Source organism: Manduca sexta, chromosome 17, assembly GCF_014839805.1.
Source record: "Manduca sexta isolate Smith_Timp_Sample1 chromosome 17, JHU_Msex_v1.0, whole genome shotgun sequence".
NCBI classification, from domain to species: Eukaryota; Metazoa; Arthropoda; class Insecta; order Lepidoptera; family Sphingidae; genus Manduca; species Manduca sexta.
The window spans coordinates 2,002,084-2,028,792 of record NC_051131.1 but is presented as its reverse complement, the minus strand read 5'-3'; the positions used below and the strand labels follow the sequence as shown (position 1 = coordinate 2,028,792).

Genomic DNA, 26,709 nt, shown 5'->3' with positions numbered 1-26,709 from the left:
CCTAGTGGTTGATTGTGGGTACTCCAAAATCTTTAGTAAAATATGATGGAGCTGCATTGTGCTGTTTTAATAAATACCTTAATCAGTAGAAGATAATGTAGATTTCTATTAAAGCTGATATTTAGGTATCAGATAAAACTTATATCTAGGATAAAATACAATATGAACTAATTAATTCTAAGTTTGTAGTGATAAAATTGACAATCAATGATGTTACTATTATGTTGTCAAGTTATAATTTATTTCATGGGAAACGTTTGTGGGACGATAAGAAATTAGACCTCAATAAAAAAAACCGCTGATCCGATGACATTCGCAGGAGCGCCGGTGGACGCTGGATGAGGAGAGCGGAGGACCGAGCAACGTGGCACGCTCTAGGGGAGGCCTATGTTCAGCAGTGGACAGTTGTAGGCTGATGAGATGAGATGAGAAAAAAAAGTAGCAGTCCTAGGTCAACGTGATTAAATTAAAAAAACAACTACTGTTTAATTTTGCCTAGCTACTACCACTGGCCACAACGTCTTTCAAATCAGAAGTCGACAGTACTTTAACACTGCTTGACGGCTAAGTTATATTATAGTGAAATCAAGCAAAATGATAGTCTTATGTCACAGAGTAAACAGTGCAGCAATTTCTTTTGTGTTATGGGAAGCAAACGAGCATACGGTTCAATTGATGGTAAGTGATCACTACCGCTCAATAACATCTACAATACCAGGAAGCATAGAGTTGCCGGTCTTTAAAATCTTTAATTTAATTAAAGATTACTTTTAATAAGTTCCCGGTTTTTTAATTGCCATCAAAATATTTAAACCAATTTTTCTTCCCAACATTAGTGCTAGCATTCAAGACCAAAACGAGCCGCGGTTTGACGACACATAAAACTTAATATGTACAGGTGCGTTTCATTTTATGTCTTAAGTCAATGATCATTAATACAGTTGACATAAAACTTAAGCTGTTGATTTGCTGATGGAAAGAACTTGTCTGATGAGGCGTTTATTTTTATTGTGTTATAGAGCTGATGATTGGCTGAACGATAACTATAGTGGCGATGTAATGGTTTTCTGTTTGTTAGTACTGTTACTGATATTTTGTAGATAAGCTGGTATTTTGTGTCATGTGTTAATGTGTTACCAATAATGTAAAATATTCTAAAACTGTGAATAGCTATATTGATAAGGTACTCACAAAAGGTATATATAAATCATATGTAACTAATCATATCTAAAAGACAGAAGATAAAGTATGTAATTAATTTCTGTAGATCAATATCATTAACACAGTTATCCGATCAATAAGTTATAGACAAATCCAGATACATCACCGTAGACTACACAAAAGTCGACAAAACTAAATTTAGCCCAATGTCTTACATACTATGAGGCCCTGAATTTATTGTATTCAATTACTATGTCCAGGGTTAAATAATAAAAATATCGAATACTAAATTAAATTCCGAACTACAGCATAAATTCCACCCACAACACAAACATATAAAGTGGGAGATTTTTATCGACGCAAAATACGGTAATGCGAGCGAAGTCGCGGCTCAATCATAACTCAGCTGGTAATGTCGGTGACGAACTCGCCTGATGGGACGGGTTAGGGCTGGCACTTGATAGTAAAATATCGACTGGATAGGAAAATTCAACGTACTTTCTAGGGTAAGATAATCTGGTGTAGTCTAAAAAAGGATTTTATTTTTTATATATTTGGGTCACGAAAATATTATAAAGGTATATCTTTTACATAAGAGAATTTGGTATTTTAATAACATCATTTATTACCGTCAAAAGTTGATGAATATTTAAAGAAGACAATCCGGGCTCATATTCCAAGAGAAGCTAAATATTTTACCTTCACGCTATTTTCTCTATCTATACAAAGGTACAAGCATGACTGTTGTTAAACCTTACTTTCTTAAAACATTTTGACTCACTGTTTACTAAAAAAATTAAACGCGACAACCCTATCCGCAATGAAATTAAACGACAATAAAATTTTAACAGCCGTCCCTTGTACATAAGGTGGCGGATTTAGCCGGCACTTGCCTCAGTCCCACCGGCCGTTTACTGCGAATATGATCTGGCTATACTCGTTTGGCGAATACTAGATGTCAAATGACAAGTGGGTATAGTTTAACAATGTGAAACATTGACATGGAGGTTGCAGCTTCAAATCCACCCATCGCAGTATTAGATCAAGCAGTAGTTGCATATATCAATTGTTTAATCATCACGGCAAAATAAATAATACTAACAAAAATCTCATCGTTCCAAATTTAAAAAAGGAACAACTAATCTAGATCTCCGCAAAATGCATCCGTCAAGAGCAAGGGTTGAGACGATTAGTATCGATGCGATGACGAGCGCACAATCGATATCGCAATCGATTGTCGTATATCGATACGTCGCGGCAGGTACGCCGGCCACTCGATGCCGTCCAAGATAGCTATTTGAAATGCAATTTCTTTCCTTGACAGGTCAGACATCACGTCAGCTTTAGGGTTGTGATTTAAATTGATAATTTGATATTTGAGCATTAATAGTTTTAATAAAGAGGATTGTCAAGTAGGTCTCTTGATAATAAATAACCATGGTTTGCGATGGACTAGAATGGTAATAACTCATAACGCATCGGATATTTGATGTGGCCTAGCATATTATAAGTAATTTTATCTTCAGCGTGCAAGGTTCGACGCAGTAATACCATTGTTTTACAGACAACTAAAGTTATTTTCTTCTTGTATTTCATAAGCGAGTTAACCTAAAAATCCTTCCTTCTCATAAGTTCAACTACGTATAGTGCCTTCAACGTTGTCCACGGACCACGGCGACCCACTTGCACCTACCACCCAACAAAACGACAGCAATCCGACGAATCAAACTGAAACATATGGGGCGCAAATCGATAGCAACGGGCGACACAAAAGATGAAAAAAACAACGCGTCGAAAAAAAAACACAAGAACATAACTCATCGGCGTGAGGAGCGGAGAGGAGGACGGATAGCGGATAGAGGATAGAGGATGGAGGCGGAGGACTAAACGCTCGTTTTTCCACAGCGTATCTTCATATCCGGACGTGGTGCGATGTTTGCTGTTGGCGCGGAGTTAGTGAAACGGGCGCTTCAGAACGGAAAATATTTATTGAAGTGTAAAATATGCATAAATAGATCTGAAATTATTTTGGATTTGTGCACTTAAATTGACTGATATTTGCAATTTTTTAAATTAGATTGATTCTCGAGTCTTTAATTTTTTTAATTCACACACCCATTTATGATTCATATCTGAGGTCATCATTTCGTATTTTATGAATCCGATTATTGACACATAAATTCGCCAAATAATGTTTTGATCTCTTATACGCCAAGTCATTAAACACACATTAAAATATTTCAAACATTAATCAGTTACTTAGGAAATCTACATTCCAAATCGTAAAAACCGAATAATTTCAACTAACCGAACACGTACGCTAAAAATATATTTGAAATAGGAATCTACAAAATCATCTTAAACAATTGATGCGCCTTAATCCACCACCACTCTGTGTTCAAAGCCGCCCCAGACTCCTAAACCATACCATAACCCGCAATCGCGCGTAACGCGGTGGCGCGCGTTGCCCGTTGTCTTCGCATAAAGACGTCGTCTTGACAGGGCGTCGGGACGGCATACACCGCCCACTGCGAAAACCGCCGGCGAAGTTTGAAAGCGGCGCCGGTAACATTTTTTCGTCGTTTAATTACGCCCGAAGACGGGGACCGTGTGGGATTTGTTTTGTGCAATTCCGTCATGCGCGGTGCATTTTGACAATGTTTTCATGATGTTAATTCTTTACTTATATAATCGATAATTATCAGAAAATAAAACATTTATATAGCACTTAGTAAGTAGGAAAAAGAGCAGTTACATTGAGTAGTTAATTCCGAGAAGAAACATAAGTCTATACAATTCTTTTAATACTCGCATACGGCACAATCTAATACTATTTTCGTAGACCGTACGGACTTGCAAACTCAGACCTAGGGCCCACGACGCAACAGCAATCAAAATCAATCAAATCAGTAGCGGTTGGCGCAAATCTAAGGCGACTCAATGCGTGGGAGCGCTCAATTTGCATAGCTTCATTATGCGCGCGCGCATATCAACCGCGCGATACCGACGCCACCGCGATGCGCGGTTTTTTTCCCTTTTATCAGCAATCGTTAATTAAGCCCGTGTGAGGTCCAACGCCTTAATTATAATCGGCTAAGATACTGAATTAGCGGCCACTTTAACGAACCCTGGATATAGTTATCTTCAGATACGAGTCTGAGGTATTAGTCTATCTATTTACTTTAAAGGTTGTGCATGTAGATGCGTCGATACGATTGATTTGCATTCGTATTAAAATGTCGCGACGGTTGGTTTTATGTTGTGCAAATGTCTTGTTTGTTTTGCTGTTAGATGGGTTTCTCGTATGCGGCTGGGTTGTAGTTTAGACTTTAGTCTATTTCTGCCACAAAGTGCAGGGTTATATTCCGGTTAGAAAATAAAAATTGTTATTACTAGGGTGTGCAGAATGTGTGACTAGTTTTTTACGTATGATTTTTTTTATTATAAAAAAAAATTACACTACGGACTTTGGATCCTCTCTCCCCTTTTGTTTTAAAGCCCTGCCAATCACTAAGTAGTTTTATTACCCGACTCCCGCACAATGTATTGTGTACTACAAAAACGAAACCACAATGCGGTAGGTTCGACACCCAAGTTCCACATTGGGGGGCGCGTAAAGGCGCAATTGTATCATTTCGGTAACACAGAGATCGCGTGCGTTGTGATGCAAATGTGGACCACCGTGTCGACCACTCGCCCACTCGCCACCGACCCATCATTTGCAGGATTTCATGAGTTTATATAGAACTAGCTTTTGCCCGCAGCTATACCCGCTAAAAAGTTTTGCCAGCACCAATAATTTCACCAAAAATGGCCCATAACACTCGGGAGTAATGTAGCTTCCTATAATGGAAAAAAAAATTCAAAATTGGTTCAGTAAGTCCGAAGATGACCACCTGCATACAAACTCACAAACTTTTTCTGTTTATAACATTATTATTTGTTGCTACAATTTATTTTTATATTCTATAATCTTCTAGTTAAATAGCCAATGTATGTGTGGCCTTTGAAGTAAAGTAATACTGCCCATAATTACCAACAACACCAAATTATAAATACGAATTAAAGTACAGTAATTAACAAGGCATTCAGATTCGCCGCTGAATATTTGTAATGCACAAAATTATCGTCAATACACTCAATACCTCGAATAAATACAAATGGAATAAGTTTTATAAATACCACCCGGGACATTAAGTTATTTATTTCAATTAGAGTTTGCAAATGTAGCCACCCGCCCCGATGACCATAACTGGGCAGGATGTAAAAAAATATTAGAACTTTGTATAGTCAAACCGTCCAGGTGCGATGGTATTTAGCTGTTTTTTATATGTTAACATTTTATTTACTTTGAATCAGTTAGTAAGTTTTTTGCGATTATGTATTTATTTATATATTTGCCCACAACTTCGTCTAGGTCGATGTCAACAATTCTGAAAAGTCCGAGAGTAAATATGTTAAAATGACGATAACTTTTCCGATATCCAATTTTAATGAAACAAAGCCAATTCTGCTTCTAACTATACTCTGTTGACTCAGATCTACTTGTAAATCTGTTCAGTTGTTTCGGAGAGGTGTAGTACCAAACAAAAGTATTCTCAAATCGCTTATTTGTTTTTTATCACTCTCCTTTATTTCTTTAAATATAATATATTATTAGAAGTACTAGACCGGGTCAGTGTAAGCCCTAACCAGTAGTGTTAAAGAATGGTAATTAAAATAAAAAAAAATATAGCCACTAGCCAGGATCTAAATATTATTAACACGCGAATAAATAAAAAACATATTTTGAATAGTAATAAAATACTTTGTAAAATGAATGTATAATACGTGTTACAAATATATTAATTTTGATCACTAGTAATTACTTTGATGCGACTTGTGTCTGACCAATTTAGTGAAGTAAAGCAATCCTTGTTAATACAACGATCCGTAATTTAGACAAAATATAAAGGATATTATTAGACGAGTGAAATACTGTTTTACTTTTACTGTTCATAACTTTCTAATGAATGCTATTCACAACATTGTCTCGACATACATATTTTTTCTCATCATGTTTACAGTAAGCGTAGGTTTAACGATATGTTGACATAAAACTATAGATGGAATAAAATAAATAAGACGTACTAAAGAATGAAGTTGGAAACAGTTCGGTCAGTAAATACGTTGTAATTATTACATTCATAATAACTAGGTTTTGTCTAAACACCAAATAATATCGTTTTAGTCAGTGTTAGTAACTTCTAGAAGTTAGTTACTGTATCCAAACGCAACTTCCCTAGTGGTTGAGAGTGACAATTGAGGAGACACGCTGTCACTAACGTGTGATACTAGACGCTAGGATCTTTAATTTAAGGTTATCTTATCTTACTTATATTATATAATATTAGTTATATAAATGTAATAGTTTGTAAAAACGTTTAGATGACACAAGCGTCGTGAAAATGGCGCTGTATACCGCTGTAGGAATTTAAAAACTTTTGTAGCGGGCATGCGGACGGAGCCGTAAGCAACACCTAGTTATACAATCCATACAACACAATGAATAAAAATCACACAAATCTCGTATAATACAAACCCAATTTCCTATTTGTAATAATTTAAGAAATTAATGTCTGTCATAAAAATATGAAACGAAGTACCATCAAGTATCAACTCTGACCGCAGCAGTCGCCGCGGGTATCTGACATATTAATACATAAAAAAACACTAAACAGTAGGCTTCAGAATTGTTGCCATAAAACCATGTCAATGAATATTAAGTTTACGTTTACGAGTTTGTGTGCCTTTGATTGCGACTTTGTTCGCTTATTTCTTAATTAATTGTTGTTTTATTACTTTTGATGAACATTTTATAATTGCAAATGTAAAATTTTTGGATTAGTCATGTAACCTATTAATTTAATTATATGTATTTTGTTGTGTACGGACTAGTTGAGCATTTCCGTGGATATTATAGTCGAAAAAGGAAAAAGAAATGAAAAGAGAGAATATAATATAAAAAAAATGCAGTCTCAAAACCACAAAATACAATTAAATAGCAACTGTTCCTTGTTAACATAAGGAGTCTAAAGCAATCCCTAACCTCTTGAACTAGAACCACCAGATCTGCATTACTCAAGAACTAGGGGAGCTTCTAGGACATAGCAAAAAAATTAATACAGAGAAAGCCATGACGTCACTGTGTCCAAACAGAGTCGGACCCACCTACATCCGAGGGTCATTCATTCCATATCGAATGAAGTTATGTTACAGAACATAGTGGGAACGGTCCATACGCCGCCCACGGATGGGCCGGTCGTCGCTCTGGGATAAAGACGTTTACACATGTGTTGTGACTTAATATTGGTGGATGGGCCGGTGGCTGAATGCACTGCGTTGGTGGACGGCAGGGGGCGCAAGGTGTGGGAGACAGCGGCGTTAAGCATTTTAAATAGACAAAATTCATCGTATAAATGGTTTTATGATTGGTTTTAAGTGAATAAATAATTATGCAAGTTATTCTAAGCTATAGTTTCATAATCACTCGCTTCTGTAATGTTTAGTGTAATTATTTTTTATCTCAACAGGTAACTAATCAACTTGTTTTTAGAATCAAACTCGGATGCATTAGGTTCATGATATATCTATGTCCATACTGCCACCAAGAATCAAACCTAACCTTATAAGTTATAACTCATCATAGGTAACAAAGAATATAACACACGAAAAATTTACAATATTTTATGATTAACGAGACCCTAAGGATCCATCTATATTTAATTCATTCAACTAATCCCTATTGCATCAGTTGCTTAGTTAAGTCAAATAAACATGTTGTTTAGAGGGAAAAAAATTCAAGCTTTCTTTCTGTGGTAATTGAGAGAGTATTAACTCAAAGGCGACCAAATTTTTACTGATTTGGATTTCACATTAAACGAGCTTTCTTCCTATCTACGTTTCATACATCTTGTTTGACAAACAGCAGTAAGATCAATAACATAATCTAGTTAACCATGTAATGGAACAGATCCGCCTTTTCTGAAGCTATATCCATTACCAGGGCAGTATTGATTGCCCTATAATTTTCCCTAAACGCCTATCCCGCTCCTGTCCTCGCCGCCGCCTGTAACTCGCACCACACTGCTCACAAGTGGTCTCACTGCACAAACTACTAATAAACTGCATGACATAACACGACACGGCCCACTGTAATCCGTTGTCCGGACCGTGCCCGGCTCGCTGCCGGGACGCGCGGGTTACATGGGTCTATCGCCTCATTAGACTGGATATTCGGCTGTGGATAATATTTGGACATAATAGGCATTAAGGTGTCGGGGAAAAAGGTTTGCCAGCTGTTATCATGATTTAAATGTAAATATTTACCTTCTTATTACATCAAAAATACATATAAATACATGAATGTGTCTTATATTACTTACATCCTGGAGTTCTTGTGAGTACATAAATACATCTAATAATTGCATCGACAGTTCTGAATTCACACAATCATAGAAATTTGTAATCGATAACTTCGATTTGGTTTAAGGAACCACAAGCTTTTTATATCCGGAACCGAGAATAATATATATACCAGTAGTTTTTAATTAACAAAAATAGAAAAATATCGTTGTCTACTGCCGTTAGAAAAATATAAAAATACTCAACTGCCGTTACTGCACAGATATTTGACAAAAAAAAAACAAGACGACGTTATAAAATTATCCCTAAAATAGGTAATTTTTGGTCAAAAGCTACATTGATTAATAATTTCTAATTTTCTAATGTCCGTTAGTTTTCAGTTTTGATAGTTTTTACTGCATCTTATTGTAATTCATTAAATAAATGTCTCTTACGCACTTATTGTATTTACTGATGAATGTCAACGTGTGTGATTTGCATAGAATTTGTTACTGACTACGTATTGTGTCCATAATTTTATGCGGGATTAATAAAATTTTAACTCATCATACCTTTGCTATTTACATATAAACGAAAATTCTAACTACACATTCATAATGTGTTACCTCTTCTACATAAGTATTAATTTTTTTTGTGTGTAATCAAAACCTGTTTGCGTAAAGTTTGCTGATCACACAAACATCCATCTCGATGCAGAAATGGAACTTGCGATACATCATCCATTCCTACGAGTCGTCAAAATATTTTATATTGCCTTTTTACGGGAAGAAAGTATTCAGGTAACAATTACTTAGTGAGGCGTAAAGTAATCATACGAAATTAAACTTTTTTACGAAAGGAAACTATTTCAGGTAACTATTACTTATCGAGGCGTAAGGTATTCATACGAAATTTAATAATTATACGAAAATTTAACCATCAAAATTTTAGAAAAAAAAAACGCTACCATGTAAACCAACGTTTACATTTTGATTGTAACGTCACGTGATATGACGTTGTCAATTGACATGATTTTATAGACGAGCTTTTTTATTGTCACTTGTCAATGTTTGGAGAGTGTCTTATGTTCATTGAACATTATATTGATAATAATATTAAAACTACTTGTTATAAAATACAATGAAATTCAACATCGATAAATTCTCACTTTCATTAATATGAAAGCGACAAAAGCCGGTTATGCATAATCCATTGTAGAATTTCTTTGTTTAGGTAAAACATGTTAGGAATATAATTAGATAAACACTTTATTAGACATAAAATATTGTCTTATATCTTTAGATAAAAATTGAACTTTGACTCTTAACGCAAAATCTAGCGATGGCAAAAATATTAACAAACAAAAAAAACATTCAACATTACAACGTCTACCGACGTCATTTACAATAAAATGACTCTTATGCTAATCAGAAAAGTGATACACAAACTAAATCGCTCCGTGACGTCGAGTGACGGCGCAACAGCGTGTTATTACGTGGCGTTGACGGGACGTCGCGAGACGTCGCGACGTTGCAGCGACATCCGCGACGCATCACGCCGCGATATTAGATCTGTATCCGGCCGTAACTCACGCTGCAACTGTCGCATTTTAATACGTTTCTACCCTCAGTTTTAAATTATAACACATTTTCTTGTGTTTAGTTGTAATTTATTGTTGAAATGTGTTTATTTCTAAGTCATTATGACGATTTGTTCCGATGTCTAATCTGGTTATAAGGCTAAACAGAAAGTGCGTTCTTATGAGACCATAGTAATTGATATTTGGAATGGAGAAAAAATTTGTATGCATAATAATATAGCTGTATAAACAGCGCCGTAGAGAAATATATGTGTACTTACTTCCTCAGTCGTATCCCACTTCAACGTAAAGTTGGTGTAACATACTTTTACAAACATATTGCAGAAACTATTTAGCTCAGTTGTTTTTTCTTTATAAACTGACGTATTATTTGTTTGATTTTCATTTACACGCCAAAAAAATGGAATGCCAGCTGAATTCATTAATAAATACTTTACAGTTTTATAAATCCCACCATCATTTTAGTTCACTAACATTGACCATAATCACCACGAATCAAAACCTATTCACGTAAAATAATAAATGTCGAACCAAAATCAACCGCCATTTTAGGTCAACGATGTAACGTTCTATAGTTAAAACGAATTTAGTCAACAAATAGGTTATAACTGTCAAACTGTGACCTGATCATATTAAATCCGCTTCGGTACGGCCTAAAAGTGACGCAATCGATTAACCTAGACACTGCGCCTAATTCCTGAAGTTCTAAATGTGGTGCCACATAAATAAGGAGTTGTGTTAGTCTAGTGCCAGTTGGAGCGAGAATGGTGATGCGAGGTTCGATTCCTAGGGGCAAGTTGAAATTAATTTGCCCGAGACTCGATTCGCCACCTATTCGGAAATGAGATCTTGCGCCTGTTTCTACCTCTCTGGAGTTAAAGGTATACTTAGGTGTACGTTTTAACTCTAGTGTTATGTTCTGGAGAGTGATACGTTTATAAGGACATTGAAAGAGGAATACTTCAAGCTTAAACTTACTCAATATTTGTAACAAAATGAATTTGACACCTCGCAAAATACTTCTAAACGAACATTTTCCACAGTATCACCGTATATTTAAATTTCCAATAAAAACACAAAGAAGAATATTAGCAATCCGAAATCAATCAATAACCTTTTAATACAACCGAGAACTGATTTGACCCCATTGTTATGGCTCTTGAGGGGGACAATGCAGGCGTCCGCGGATGTACGCAGATTCGATTCCATTGTGCCCGCTTTTGTCCGATTGGATGCGAAAACGCAAGGAAACTCATTACGAGATCCATTCCCTGTTACGCACTTGGTGAAAAAAACGCGGTGAGTTTTTAAACACTTATTAAATCATAGGCATCTTAAATTATATCTTTACTAGCTTTAGCTCGCGGCTTCGCTAGAAAGTAGCCTATAACCTTTTCAGAGCCTTAAACTATCTTGATACCAAATTTAATAAAAATTCGTTCAGTAGATTTTGAGAAAATTGATAATATCCAAACAGACAGAAAAGGGGACTTTGTTTTATAGATAGATTGATATGTGTTAAAAACAAATGTTGTAATTCTTTGATTATTTTCGTGAACTAAAAGGTTTTCAATTACGTAAATAAAACACAAAGGTTTTTATCATCACACAGATCAGTCTATGGAATTCAATCAATATGATAAGTTTACAGCCATTCAACTCAATTTAACTTCCTTGTTTTCCATACTAATTACTTATAAACATTGTACATAATTTTCCCAACAAAAAGTCCCACGGTAACCAACAGACCGCAGCGGTTGTAAAAACGCCGCGTTTTTTACCACTCAACGTCAAGTGATCCGATAATGATCCGGCATTGCCCACGTCGCGCCATTGTTTGCCGTTTGACATAACCATTGAAATTTAACTATCATTGTTGTTTTTGTCTAATCTCTTCATTAGATGAGATTACTATTGACGAGTACATCAAAGAGAATTCCGACGAGGATGCTTTGGAGTTATTTACTTATTTATTTTTTTAATTATTGCATGGAATAAAAGGCTTTTTATTTTTTATTTATTACTTAGATGAGTTGCGCTAGTCTCACAACAGAGTTGATGACGAGATTTATTACACTTTAAACGTCTATTGATGTTAAAAAATCCGACTTGGAAATTGAACGTTGTACTTTTTGATTGACATGTGACTTGCAACACACAACTGTACATATACATAAGATCAACAAAAAAGGAGAAAACAATCAATTCTTGATTTCACTAATTCAAATCATTCTTTCAATAGCTCATAAATTATTTATCAAAAACCTGGTATGTTGCATAAAAACAATTGTATCACCCGCGTCTCCGGTGAGATCGCGACACCGCCGCCGAGTGTCGTCGACACCGCGGCGACACTACTTGAACTATAAACGTCTGCGAACAATTACACGCCTTTGTATTGTTAAATACGTTAATAACTGCGGCGCGACATTTACTAGACGCAGGGCTGCGTGAAATATTAGATTAATGGTATCACACGTGCAAATATAGAGGTATTTCAGCAGTTTACGCTGTGAATTGGTCACTCACCGGGTGAATGCCAGGTTTATAATAATACATTCTACTTCCGAAGGGTTAAGCAATGGACAATCAACCGGAACTAAATAGTACTAGATTTCATAGAGAAAACTCTCGATGAAATTTAGTACTATACTGTAATAGAGACCGTGCTGTAAAATTTTACCTATATTCTCACCTAGATATCGAAGCCAGGATCTGACTTGCCGCGCAAACATATAGATTAACAAATAGATGATGTGTAGAAACGGGGCAGAGATGACAAATAATAAACAGAATAGGAAGTCATTGAAGCGCATGGCAACCCTAGCCGAGCGATCTCTTTGATTCACGCACCGTGTCAACTTTTACATTTAACCTAACTCGCATAACTCACGCAATGGAAAAACAACCTAATTATTAACATCTTTAGACACAATTACGATACTAGCATAAGATTTGTTTTGTGTTCGCGCCAATTGTCTCTAGTACATATTAAATTGATTTATACGAGCTCGAAGCCGCGACCGGTTCTCGGTACCGAATCATAAAGTTCTTAAATCGGGAACGTTCCTTCAGTTTATGTACCCTTTTGATGTGACGCTAAATCAACATTGATTTATGTTTGCGATCTCGCAAATTTGTCCCTCGACGATGGGAGATTACGCTCCCATCCCGGTGTTGCAGCGTTTAATTGCGTGCGGTCGGGACGCGGGTTCGATTCCGACGGTCTTTCAATTGATTTTACGGTAAATAAGTCATTGTGATTTGAGGGTGTCAATAAAATAAACGAATTATTAGAATGAAATATGTATGGTATTTACTTTTTTTATTATAACTCTACCTAGAATTTTGAATTACAAATAACCTTTTAGATGAAGCAGCACAGCATTTAAGTTTACAATGCCCAAACATTACTGTTACGTCAATTTCAATAATGGTGCTAGCACTGCAACTTAACTGGAAGACAAAACTGTATTTAGCCGGTTCTCCATGCATATAATATGATCGCTGTCCAATACAAAATACATCCGGTACCCCTTTGATCCAAGCACCTAGTACCTAATTCTATTTCCAATCATGTCAACAATCCAACTGTCCTGTTCGTGCATTTGAGATAAGGTAAGACAAATGTGGCGGTGCGTTTGCGTGGCGTTTGCGGGGCGTGTGCGGGGCGGCTGCGTAGACACAGCGTTGTATTATTCACGTGACGCGGGCCGCGGCGGGCCGTTTGGTCGCGTGTCGCGAACTAGCCCCGTTTATGATTAATGGATAGTGGACATCGCGACGCACTTGTAGCGACATCGTCAACCACTATCGGCTAATTTGATGCGAATGGGAAACGATCTACGGCTGTGTGTAGTGAAGAAAGCGCTCCGTTCCGCCGATGTTTGAAGGAAATGACCTGCGCTGAGAGGAATGAGTTGGCTTTGGAAATTGCACGGTCCTACGGTTTTGTATATGTAGTATATGCAAAGGTTATAAAGAGATCCTAAATCAGACATAACCTCAATCATACTAACAGTTTCAGTTTTTCACACCGTTTGTTGCGGGTTTGCCCGCGTGGGAGTATTATTAAGTGTGAAATTACTAAACTCTAATATTTCTTTGTTCAAGAAAACGTGTGGGTTCGACCCCCAGGTGGATAGAAATAATTAATATTGGTTTTTTCTATTCACTATCAACCTCGTCTGAAATTTGTGCCCGAAATGACGATAGGCTCACCCCCTATCACATCATAGGACGGAATGCACATAGGGAAAAGTGAGGGCAGCAGTTGCGTCTCTGCCTACCCCTTCGAAAATAAAAGACGTGAGTGTGTGTAAGTGTGTATATTTTATATCGAAATCATGTCTAGACATTGTTGATCGCAACAAGCCAAACTATCACACGTCAATGCACACTTATACAACAACACAACAGTGACAACAGAGCCGTCCCAGGTTCGAATCAAACATTCAAAGACAGGTGTAGAGCACACAGACAGAACCGGCTGCTGGTTTATTAATCGGGAGTCGATGTCCCCTATTGACATGCGTTGTTCTATATCGGGTGACATCAGATCACAATTACCCATCGTGTAGACAGTGCAACATTGTTTTAGCTCTGTGTTAGTTTACCTTGGGATAAGCACTAAACATGCTCTCTGTAAGGGTAAGCAGAGATCGAACTAATGCAGTCATTTTTCATATTTTCCATCCGATGTGATTAGGGGTGAGCTTCTTGTTTCAACTTTCAATCACCAGAGTTTTTCAATGCAAATTTTCTTGTGTAAGTATCTCATATGTGAGGACCGTCTGGGTATTTAACAAAGTCTATTTCTACAGACAAGCAACGGTAAGCAGGCACTGCTGTGTTCCGGTTTAAAGAATATCGTAGCCAGTGTAACTACTGGACATAATAAGACTTAACATCTCATGTCTCAGGATGGCGAGCGCAGTGGAATACCAAACAATACTTTGTAATTCAAGGATGTTGTTTCTACTGTTTATGGGTGGTCGTATCGCTTACCATCAGGCGAACAGCAAGCTCGTCTCGTCATTCAATACAATAAAAAAACATTGTGGCCAGTGTGATTACTGGGCATTATGAGACTTAACATCTCATGTCTCAGGGTGACGAGGGCTGTGGAGTGCCACGCAGTATTTAATTTAAAGCTCTGTGTGGGGTTGCTACTGTTTATAGTCATATCATTTACCATCAGCATCATTATACATCTACAAAAAATATGTATAAAGACATATTTGAATTTTGCTTAGAATTCGAATCCATTGAACTACTATGGCGGGATTTCCGCTGGTCGTAAGTTACATTATTACCATAATGTATTCTATTACTATAAGAATTATCTGATTGAATTTTTTTTTTCGTCATATGAATAATACTAAGGAATTCACAGAATGGTATTTATTTAAATATACCGGTTTTGATATTGTTCTTTACCGTTCAAATATTAGGCGTTGAACAGTGAGGTCACGAACGTAGAATAACTGAATTAGGTACTGTTACCCATTAATCGGATGATAGAGCGAGTTCAATTCCTGATGCACAAAAATTAACTAAAATTATCTTTTTGATTTCAGATGTAAAAGGGAATTCTAATACTACCTATACTCACGATGTTTTTTGAATAATAAGTTATTTTAATAATTGCCTGACAGGTAAATCGAATGTAGGTCTTCATTGGTTTCAAAGCTAAGTAAGTATTCTATCTACATACTGAAGTGTTTACATAAATACTATGTATGAATCTGTCTGTTACGCTTTCATGATTAAACCACATAAAACATTGGGATGAAAAATGCTATGGAGATATTTTAGACCCTGGAAATTACCTAGGCTGATTTTAATTCCGGGAAAATATATAACGGGGCTTTTACCCCGGAGCGACCGACATACGCCGGCTTTTTATTAATACAAAAGGTAACCAGCATGACGAAATTTTAATACGCTTTTGGGGTAAAATATAATATGTTAAAAATTAATGCAATGGATTATCCTACTGATTCTCGACAAACTAATATCGGGTTTGTAATATACTAAAAATATTGTTGCATACTTTTATTACCAGTCATCAAAGGACAGGCCTGATGTGATGGACAGACGCCAAAATGGCGGATAAATCTCGAAAACAAAGAAAAGGTCATCTGGTTAATTTAGTCGGAGTGGGACAATGCGCGTCAATAGACACTCGCTGGTTAGAGCTAATTTGATGTCATACATCAACGCATGTGTCATGCGAGACGTGAGAGCGGTTCCGTATTTTACACTAGGTTAGCTGCCGACTGTGTCTGTGTCTGGGGCATTTGGGGCTGTATGACAATGTTCGATAGTAATCTGCTAGTTAACTTGTAACACATTTAATTAGTATACTTGACAGCGTCTTTTGAATATAGTCGTTTTATATTTTATGACATTACGTTTTATATTGATTCGGATGCTAGAACCTCTCAGATACTGTAATTATATGATAAAAATTGCCCCTGTACTAATCTAGATGTTGATGCATCGATCTATAATTCACGTATGTATTTTTCTAAATTGTAACAGTTATTTCCTCATAATTCGTATGGATTGTGTAATCGTTTTTTCTGGTCAACAAACTTGACTTCAACACATACAACATTCCAATTTGCCTACTTTATCAGATACTTTGTACTTTATCAGGTGTTTTTACATTTTTTTCCGGAATAAAATCTAGTATAGTACTTAAGAGTAATATAGTTTCTGATTTGTGATTCTTTTTTTTTTCAAAATCAATTCAGTAGTTCTAGAGTTTAGACCCTACACACCTATTAACTTTTTCTCTTTGTTATATTAGTATAGATGTTTCGTATTTCAAGCATAGGTGTAGAGTATTCCAATTTGCATGCGGGACCCTAATTGGTGCGAGGGTCTGTCCGCTGCAGCGACCTTTGGCCACGTGCACTCCCACGCCACAACGCGCACTCATGCTTCCTCAGAGCGCTGACGAATGTCATATAAATTATGAATAATGTAGATTCCGCGTACTAAAATAGCTCCTAGATGTATAAAGTGCATCTTCCTATCAGTACTGAAGTAAAAGAAGACACTATTAACGAAGGCAATTGTGCACTTGGATTTATAGGTCAGGGATTATTGTGTCCGTTTCTCAAATAAGGAATGTTTTGAGTAATAAGTTTAAAAATTTAAAATATATTTCCACAACTTATGATCCGTAAAAAAATATTAGAAAATAACAAGAACTTACGTTGTTCTTCTCTTACGCCATGCCACTCGAATCTGCAACAACAAAAAACGTTAATACATTTGTATTCATATGCACTCATATGAGAAATCACGAAATAAGTACAAAGTTTGTTAGGACATAACACTTATGCGATTTTATCTACCGCAATTTTCTGTCAATGTGAAACACTGTTATGTAGTTTGAAAGAAATATACCTCAGTGGCAAAAAGTCCATACAACCCGATTCCTGCCGGCTTCCGTTTCGTAATTATATAAAATTGAATTATTTTTAGTACGATCTGCAGACCACATTCATGCATATTAGTACCTAAGTATGTCTAGTTCCCTGTCGGAAAATTTCACTCTGCCAGAGTAATTACTAAGCATTATAGGATTCAACATGCTGTCTCTAGCCAACGCAGATCAAATGCTGTATCGCTGGCTCACTATTACAAGGTTTTATTTGCACAAATACAATTTTATGTCTTATTCAGTAAAAAAATTCAATAATCCCTAAATATAAATAAAGGGGAACTATGAATTATTGTCTTTTCCAATGTTTATCAACATGATTTTTTTTAATCTTGTCTTTCCAACATAAGTAAAATTGACATAGGACTTTGTTATCGAGAGCGATATAGTACACGTCAATTACATTCCAGAAGTTCCGAGTTGTGTTGCAGTTCATAGACAGTTGTTAATCTTACCGAAACAACAATTTGTTCGTCACATCATTTATAAAAATGCTCAATGTTTAACCACGTCAAATCCCTATTATTCAGTCATATCCGCTTTATCATTACATTGGATTGGTTTCATCAACAAGGATTACTCCCTTGAATGCCAAATAAGACCAGCTTGAACTGGCTTACTCGAGGTGATAGGCCCCCCAAAAGATAGAGGTTAACTAATACCTAATACACGTACCCCCCCCCCCCATCCTAGGCAATTCTTGTGCGCTCGGTCTCCATACCGAATGCACGCCCATGCACGGGGGACATTTGTCGCGGCCCTAGGCACACAAAAAGTGATGCCTACACCCCCATGGTTGCAAGTTCACATGGGGGGTCTGACAGGGACTCGTTGAACATTTCACCTCCTTTTCCTCTCCGCCCATCCTAGTGCTTTCTCTTCCTTCCCCCGCACTCCTCTCCCAATTCTTCCTTCCCATTTTCCTCCTAGCCCCTGCAGTCGTTAAGCCGGGAGGAATCGGTATACCGTTCGCAGGTTCCTCCCGGTGTTGACTGCAGGATAAGGCGTTAAAAAAAAAAACACACGTACGCTGCATTAAGCTGGCAGCGAGTACATAGTAACATAACGGACTACTCAGATGTTTATTAAATTAGAAAAGTCTGTAAAGTCCTAATTATAAACTAATATATCAAACGCACACACCATAATAATAATTCACAAACCTACCTACTTCGTAAATAAACGCCGCGAACACTGCACGAAGCAATTACTTGACTTTTATATTTAAACAGCTATAAATTCGTCACTAATGTAAATCACCCGTGTTTATAGATACAAATGTTGATTCTATTAGCATTTCAGATCGTTTTGGGCTGGCTTGAGTTTTGTGATTCTTATTTAAATTGTTTTTAGTGCTATTGTTTAATTGATCGCGGCTTGACGTATATCAAATGCACAAAATTACAATATTTTTCATACGTAATGTCGTATTTCTGGTGTTTATTCGAATTGTAATTTGAATAAACCATTTTTAAAAATATTTTACTAAAAGAAAGCTAGATGATTCCTGAATAACTTAAACTTAAAGTTAGTTTGTCTATGTAACCCTCCTCCAACAGAGGGAGACGTTTTCAGTTCGAGTGTTTGCATTTTTTAATTATTATCTCCTATTAAATATATTTATTCCGCGACATCTGTCGAAGCAATAACTACATCAGACAATAAAACTATAATCGAGCACAAAGAACGCCGATGTTTACTTTAGTAAATTTACGAGAGTGGCGAGATATGGCCGATCCCAATATGCCATAAGTCATGCCGCAGACGGGTACAAGTGACTAATTAAACTAAAGTTGATTGCGGATGATATTGCGGATTTAATTAATTTTTTAAACACGGCCCCGGGCGGGGCGCGTCGTAAAACCGATGTTTACCGTCATCGATTTACGGATGTTCGATTGTTCGCGATAAATTGGTTTAGTTTGACGGCATAGCTTTGACGACTGTCAAGAGACTTGGTGATTCGTCCAACGTTATTTTAGAACTTAAAATTAAAAAACACGATCCAACAATGAGCGTTAATTTTTAACCGACTTTAAAAATTTAACTTACCAATACAATTTATTTAAATTAATATAATGGTGACAATGTCAACGAAACAATATTCAATATACGATTCAATAGATGGTCAGTCAGCGCAATAAGCATTATCATTTGTCAATCTTATCGACTCAATTATTTGTTCAATATTAAGTTATCGTTAAGTATTGTAGAAGAAGTAAGTATATTACGTCCGAAGGCGTCCTAACTATTAAGAAGGGCCTAGAATCAGAATGTGTAATCTAACACTACTCTATTGTAGGTTAGTAGACTTCGATAAATTAAATCACAATTGCCAGTTCGAAGAAACCAATGATTTCTAAACCCAACATTAAAAACACCATTTCTAGAATTTCTTTAATCAAACAAAAGCGTCAATAATCGGCCAAAAGCGTATCAAAGATCAGTCCGCGAGCCAACGACACCGACTATCGAACATCGGCAATTAACAATATCAACAAAACAATCGCGATTCGAAACAACGGCACTATCGCGCGGCGACGCAACTTTCCGCCCGGTCTATTTAATTAAAGCTGCGGTTGTGATCTGCCGCGCAGTGTCCGGGACGTGGCGCGGGCGGACTGTTTTAAAACTGACACGCAGAGAGACTTTCCCGCCCTCACACCCACCACTACCACTCCTGTAAGCCAGGATCAGCAGTGACATTGTATGACACCGCGCAGTGAAGCTCGGCGAGTCTCAGGGAACACTAATCTGACACGCAGTGTTGGAAATAGCATAGCTTGCCATAGGGGGCCCTATATTTAAATTTGTTGGAGGTTCTTCAGGGCATTGCGAATTTTTAGGCGCGTGCTTAGTTTAATGTAGGTATTGGCGAAGAAGGGCCCCAAAGCTCGGGGGCCCTCTATCACTGATACGGCTGATACAGCGGTTCTACACCCCTGACTGTTGACGACATGTTTTGCGTTCATAGGTAAACCTTTATGTCTGACGTAAAGGTTGGCAGAGATGCAACTAGTATACCAACAGTTCTCAGAGCGTATTTTCATCCTATAATTGGGATCAATCTATCGCAATATCGGACATAAATAACAAACCCGGCGAAATTTGATTTTGCCCACCATCAAACGTAAGAATTCCCCAGCATATAAACACGCTATTTAATTAAGACGTGGGTAATTTACACTGACACTTTCCTGACAGCACGCGGCTCTGAGACCCCGCATATACGCGAAGCCTAAACGAAAATCGTGGGTCCGTTCGGCGCGCACAAAAGATAAATTTGTTGTGTCCATTGGTTGTGATTAGCCCGCGATAGAGATTTCTTGAGGTCCCACAATGGTTTTGGTATCAAACCACACAATTACAAGTGATCGGCTCTATAGCCCGCCGGTTGCTTTGTCGGCGTTCTTGTCGTTTCTGTGGGTGTGTTCCGCTTGGGACTCTACATTGTAATTTTTTTAAATAATAGTTTTAAGAAGCATTTCGTCACTTGTTTTTAGTACTAAAAGTACACAAGTTATATGTAAATACTTCTGGTTGTTGACTTGTTTATTTTAACTATCAGTAAGCGAGCCCTATTGTATTCAGGTCTGGGGTGCATAAAGCCCTTATTACTGCGAATTATGAGACGAAGCATCGTTGGTTCATCGAAATTATTGATGTCATATAGGAATACTTCTTATAAACATATCGTTTACAAATGGTTAGCGACACGTCCACATCTGTGTGAACAGGTGTATCTTTGACTTTGGTATAAAAATAAATTTTAAATGCGTCGCTCTCTTTTCCTTCTTATTACGAAGAGTTATTTGACTTATATGAATAAAAATTTAACAATCGATAAACCATTTTGACATGTCAATATCATGACTTATACAAATTAATTAAATAAGTCTTCAGTACAATTAATTTAATTATATGTAATAACATGCTTGTAAGAAATGTATTGAAAAAAGTATAACAAAAAATTACATTAAACTGAAGAGTTTGTTTTAACGCATTCGGATTAAAAAATTTATATCACTAGTAGCTACCTATTTTATCCCTTATTGTCATGCACTTACTGTCTTTGTTTTAGAAATGGGTTAATGTGGATATAGCAGCGAGCAAATCTAATAAATAAAAATAAATTTGCTATATAATACCAAATACGCCGGCCCCAAGTAGACTATACCATTGGTGTTTGCCGTCACAAAGCTCGGACAAGCGCTGTCATCTCAAAGGAGCCGTGATGGACGCGGCATGACGTTGCATTTCGCGACCAACGACCGGCGACCAGCGACCACGACCGACGACCACGAGGCACGCGACCGCGACGCGGCTTAATTGTTTTGCAATTTGTAATTATTGTATTAATGGTTTTTATATAAAATGGATTTGTTCAATCTTGCTTTGAACTCAATGGAGTATCGATAGCGCGAACAAAGCGTACAATGATATAGTGGGTAAGGTTCCCGAATTGAGATGAATGTTTATGTGTTTGCAAATAGTATGTCGTTTATGATGTAGGCCTTTTGTCATCAATGGCCGCGACATATTTACTTTAAATGTAGGGTCCAGAATATATCTATGGGTTAAAATAAGGATTAAAGCATATAGAAGTATTCTAAAGCGGAAGTATTACTTAGAACAATGTTTACTCGAAAACAAATCAGATTTAGCCATCACGACTTAGATCGTAATCCCTATACTATTGTCAGTGTCTAATGACCTCGCGGGTTCGATTCTCGTTTTGTGCCGTCAATCAGGATCCCCCTGACGCCCCGTTGATGGTTAATTGCTAACATTCATTTGGACTTTTTGGGACCCTTGAATGATTTTGCGGAATCATCGGTCCGTCGTCAGGTTTGAAAAGATTTGAAGAATGATGTGACGAGTGGTATTGAGGTATGACAAATAAGAGTGAATAAAGTCATTTTGAAATCAGGAGTTATATAGAAATGATTATGGTTTAAAAAAATTACCCTCTACAGCAACCGCACCATTCATATATTAATGTTTCTGTACTTCTATATATGAACTTTTATCACGCCAAATCTAATACTCCTCCATTAGCACAAAATAAGCTTTTTTCCACTTATTTATATAATATACCAATAGATATTTAACAATTCATATAAAACAACAATATATATTTACATATTATAAAATTGACTCCCACCTTGTTTTAAACACAACTTAGAACATACAATCAACACTCCAATATCATATTAATCTGAAAAGTAACAAATTTTGGTTGCAGACCACGTACCTCATTAAAAAAAATACTTATATTCTTTACTCTTAGTTATATCAATGACATTCTCAGAATATAGTATCGAAACGCAATAAAACTCTAGTAAAACAAGAATGTTCTTATGACGGTAGTCTACGAGCGAAGGTGTTCGTACTACCCTCACGTTGTTTCTGTTCTCCTGGTACCTGATAACTGATATTTGATTCGAAATTAATCATTTCATTTCTTAACGAGGATTTTTAATAATATATAGGCATTTAGTTTATAAAGACGAAAAATATATGTGTATAGTACTGAATAAAATCGAACATAGCTATTAGGGAAGGTATATATTGCGTACATAATTTTTATAAGACTCACTATACCAAACAACTTATTGTACACTATGGTATGAAAAAAAAATGACATAGCATATACGTGTGTATGCTTTATTAATATGAAACCTTCAATATTTTGTAAGATTATAATTGTGTAAAAATTTGAAATTCCAACCCATAGTCTGTCACTCCTAAACTACTGCAAAACAAAGCAGCGACAATCCAAATAAAATGTTTAAAGCAATGGCAGGAACATTATTCCCAAAATATGACTAATGACTAATGTAACCAAACAGTAATTATATCTGGTCGAATGTAGCCTTGAGATCGTATACTTTTACACAATGTTTCATCTGGTTACTAAAACTAAAAATAAATGTTTTTCAATTCAGTATTATTATTATTATTAAGCTACGCCTATTTTTACGTCTGGTCCATTATATCCGATAATAATTAAAGTCTGCCTATAAATACCAAAATACTCAATACAGCCATATCCAAAAACCTCCCAAAACACGGTGACAATTCAAAAACTTTTAAATTAAACGGCAAAAGGGAAAAGAAAATGGCGCGTCAAAGTGGCGGGAGTGTGCCAGGTGTGTCAAAAGGAATGCGTCAGAAGTCGTCAGTGCCGGCGCGGGGAGCGTGACTTGCGGACTGACGCGACCCTGTTGAGCGCTGGGGAAACCACACTTGGGGTTTAATGGGGATCATTTCAGGAAAAGTTTGTGTAATATCCTGTTTGGCGCCCATGATATTCAACCATAGACGTTTGTTTGTATTAGTATTTAATTAGGAAGTAAGCATTTATGAATGACTTCTGTAATTTTATAAATTTGTATTAAGTCACATAATAATCGTGTACATGTAATCCAAGTTAAAATTTATCAAAATACATCAGTTGAAACGATGTTTTAATTATAAACCTATTGTCTCAAATATAAACCTATTGCACATAATTGAAACTTCAAGTTCACATATGTTTTTGCACAATGCCAATTAAAGATATTTGCAATCAATCAGCAATATAGAATTTAAAAAAAATACACTAAAAATCAAAAAATTATAAAACAAAGTCCGCATAAATCCACAACGCATAGCCACAGCACAGCAGTAAGTGACGATGATCGACAAAAAGGGATGAAGTGCGATTTTATTAACAGTGCTTTCATCAATTCTATTTGGTGAAAAAACCGTTGAATGGTATAACAAATGATGTTGTTTGCGAGAGAAAGGCCCCGAGAAAATGGGCCGGAGTGCCCGATCGTGATCTATCGCCGAGCCGAGCCATTGATGAGACGTGACACCGCCTTTTGCGAGCTCGGGAAAATATGTTTTCGTACACAATGTTCAAGTGTAGCAATTTATCTTGGCTGTTAATTTTATAATTAGCAAACATGTTTTATATTTTTATTCTTTCAAGAAATTATAATTATTAAGTTTGTCGGCATTTTTATTTAAAATGTCGTTACACTGACAACTTTCTTCGATTAATGCTTGATAATATTTTATCATCTTTTATCCTATATGTAAACAGCGTCAATACGAGACCTTGTGACTTATAATGCCTTACTAAATAAAAATTGTACATAAAAAAAATATTATTTCTGCGCATTTCCTCTACATCTAAACAAGGAAACGAGCAAGTAACTCTATTGATAGCGCTACGTCTGTCTACGGAAAATAGCAAATACAAACTACCCAAAAAAAATATTACGAAGCACTGATTTTAGCAAAATTAAGCGTGGGAGTGCTACTTACACTTTATACAATGCTCTTTGAATTAACTTGCAAGATACTTGGCGGCAGATGTAGACAATGCCTCCATACCCAAACAGCAAGTTTAATTTTAGATTATTAATGCATATTAAAAATTAATTTAAACTCGAATATTAACCAAACAACAGAAATGTAACCAATATTGTACCCGCAAGATGCGAGTACAGACGGGCGCGGAATGCGCTGAGTCACCGCGCGGGTGATGCGACCCTAACTTGAGAGCGAGGGTTGCCCGCCCTTACCTTTGCTTTGTGCAAATTGTATTGTTTGTTTTGATTTTGTGTGTGATACTGTTTTACGATACGTTTTGATACTTTGAGTTATTTTCATATTAACAAATAATACCTCCTTTCGTCATTAAAAATAAATTTCGTAAAAATCATATTAAACCAGTTTTAATTAAAATGTGATCGACAAATAAGGTTTCGAATACTAATAAACAGTTATAAAAATAATATAAATTCTGGAACAACTTACATAATTACATTAATTCATATCGTTTAAAGCTATTAAATTATTAAATCAAAACGTTATTTGTCAACTACTGCAACATTACCATAAATATTGATATTAAAATAAATTTGTTTTATTTTTAATATATATGCATATGAGTAAAATGTCTGTCTGTCGAACGAACTGTGTTTATTTAAGGTTACGTGAGGTCATATCGTCACTATGTTGTTTGGGCGGATTTTGTAAACAGCTAAACGAATTTAAGGTCACATTCACTGGACATTATTATTACCTATGTACGGGTATTGCGTTAAACATTGAATTATGTGTGTAATTTGAGTTATGTGGGTATTTAAATAAAAGTGATATGTCTCAAAGTGATATTGTCTGAAACTTATAGGGTTGCAATAAAATCCGTTCCCAAAGTTATATGCTGTTATATTTTTCATTACTTTAAATGACGTAATTAAAGAAAAAATGCAGGCTATTTTAGCAAAAAAAAAATAGATATTTACTTGAAACGTTACTGCAATGCTGTAATGTCGATTTAAAAATTGTGAAACTTAGGTGAAACCGCGAACAGAAGCTAGTCAATAAATTGGTGAGACTAGTGGTTGGTCCGGTTCCACTCCGGATGCCTCCGTTATGCGCGCGCGACGAATCGACGCCTACTCGCCATAGACAAACATAAATTAATTGATTTAGTCCAGTTCAAAATACTGGAAATTTCAACGACATCATTTCGATGTGATTTAATGGATTTCGTAATTCTGTAAATAAAACGTTTTTTAAAAGCTTTAATGGAATTTATTGTTTGTATCATGAATAGATAATAGTATGGATAGATATCTGATTTGTTTATTTCAGCTACCTCACCCGCGTATATCAATGTTATTTTTATAGTAGTTATAATTATGAGACAGGTCCGCTAGGCAATAGACGAAATAGTTGTATTTATAAACGCCATAAATATCTTCTAGTTATATTCAGATTTAATTTATTCCAATCTAAATAAAAATGATTACCATTATTCGTATAGAGATTGTAAATCGGGCTGGAATTGAACACACGGCAAATTTAGGTGACTAGTTACGCTTCTACCTACCCCTTTGGGGATAAAAAGGCCTCAGTGTATTTTTGCAGTGATCAAACAAAAGAATCTGTGTCTACTTAGAGTTCATATTTACTAATGTCTAAACATCATAACTGGTTTAGCGGTTTAACTGTAAGCGTGACTGACAGAAATCATATTACTATAAATATTAATTTTACCTCCAAATGACCCCACACATCCAAAATGTCAATGGAGCAAACCTAA

At 36.2% G+C, this 26,709-nt stretch overlaps 1 long non-coding RNA gene across 1 annotated transcript in view; it reads right to left on the bottom strand.

Annotated features, from left to right (window-relative positions):
• The window catches only part of LOC115451017, a 62,237-nt gene that overhangs the window by 16,075 nt on the left and 19,453 nt on the right, over nucleotides 1-26,709 (bottom strand). Inside the window, exon 2 of the long non-coding RNA XR_003939333.2 lies at nucleotides 17,373-17,404. This is a non-coding gene — a long non-coding RNA (uncharacterized LOC115451017). The remainder of the gene's footprint in view (nucleotides 1-17,372; nucleotides 17,405-26,709) is intronic.